The following is a 1943-nucleotide window of genomic DNA, read 5'->3' on the forward strand; positions in this document are numbered from 1 at the left end:
GTTAGGGATTAGGGTTTTGGGGCTAGTGATTAGGGGTTAAGGATTAGTGGTTAGGGTTTGGGGGTTAGGGTTAGGATTTAGGGGTTAAGGATTAGGGGTTAGGGTTGGGGGTTAGGATTTGGGGTTAGGGTTTAGGGGGTTACGATTAGGGTTAGCGTTTGAGGGTTAGGGTTAGGACAAAGAAGACCCACAAAATACAATAATTAAGATGCACTTAGTTAACAAACATTTGCATATTCGTTTGGTATTCATGGTGACAATATTTGTTGTAATAACACTTCCTGTTGAAACTACACAGCTAATTTCAAGAACTATCGATATTAATGTTTTTCCCTCTTAGTTTTGTCGCGTCACTCGCAAGCTCTCCACCCACCTAAAAACATCAGATAAGCTGGAGACTGATGAGGCCGCCTCCTCCGCCAGAGCGTGCGTTACTGGGAGACTGCACACTGATTTCATACACGCTCACTCGAACAGAAAAAGAGCTCCGTGGAGCAGAAATGCATCTCTTATTAGCAAAACTCATTCACCTGCACGCCACATTGACTCCCTGGCAATTTAGCAATAAATCATGAGAAATACCCATGGAGGCCCGGCAGCAGACTGACGCCGTGACGCCACCGTGCCCTCGCCTGTCATTTTAGGCACCCTGAATCATTTTGGGTTCAGTGACCTCGTTTCATCTCTGATGAACTGAAAGGTCATCTCACAGGCTACGCAAGCAATATGTCTGCGGCTCATCGTCTCCCAGTGCTCCCAGTGATTGCTCATTCAATTTAGAAATTCCGCACCTTGGTGTAATATTTCACTGGGGATCATGGGAAGTATTTCACGCAATTATTTCAGCAAAGAGAAAATGAAACCTACGGCTGCCCTGGGGGTTGCCTCCTTCTTGAGTTTAGCGCTGCTCAGACAGTGGAAATTGCATTGCACGAGCAAGTCGGTCAGCAACATCGTGCCGTGCATAAACGAGTTGGCTAAATCCCAGCAAAGAATCTGCGTTCTACTTATCAGCCTAAACACCTTAAAGCTTAACTAGCTGGACAATGGCTGAACATTTTGTGCTTCCAGTTGCTGAGCTTACATCAGCTTTCGCTCATTTGCAGTTTGAGAGTCTACCGCAGAGCGAGCATGATTCTAACCTATTGGTTGACACACATTGGTGTCGCGGTGAGAACACATATTTTGTTAACCACACGCATTTTCTCTGCAAGCGTGCATCTCCAGAGTTGCTGACAGTGATACTTGCAGGACCAAGGCCTGGCCTACTTAAGGGGCTGCAGAGAGGAGGGCAGGCCAACTTGTCAGCAGCACTAGGTGCTTGCTGCTTAGATAAACCTGCAGGATTAGTGGCCCAGTTAAAGTTGGGGCAAAGAGGATTAGCCTCTTCTCTTCTGAGGTGGCAAGAGATTCCCTGCATGTCCTTCAGCACTGCTGGCCTTAGAGAGGGATGAGAGCAAGTGCGAGGGGGTTGAGTGCCCCAGGTTGTGCCCTTACTTATCTGAGTGAGAATCATCTTTGTAGCATGTTTAAAAAAGGAAGAATGAGAACAAAAAAGGGGAGGAAAGGTGAGGAATAATAAATAAAGGTGAAAAGCACTGAAGCATTGCATAAATGGTTCCCAGCGTATTTTCATTAAGAAGGCAAAAGCTGTAATTACCGGCCGGGTGTTACAGTGAGGTCAGCCGTCGTTTGGCAGAAATGTATTCAAGTGTTTTAGAAATTATTTGTCATCATGGTAATGAGAGTATGTACTTGAATATCATATTTACATTACATTTACGTGTTACTGTAATTTCAACGGCTAAGTATGCCAAGTGCAGCATTTCAGACCTCTACTGCCACCAGCAGGCAATGAGCAAGAACAGCACAAACCCTCAAATAAAAAAAAAAAAACTCATAGAAAAGGGAAGCTTACCCTTTATTTTATATTTTGTTTAAAA

Source organism: Syngnathus floridae, chromosome 5 (assembly GCF_059516105.1).
Source record: "Syngnathus floridae isolate MCC-2025c chromosome 5, RoL_Sflo_1.0, whole genome shotgun sequence".
Classification (NCBI taxonomy): Eukaryota; Metazoa; Chordata; class Actinopteri; order Syngnathiformes; family Syngnathidae; genus Syngnathus; species Syngnathus floridae.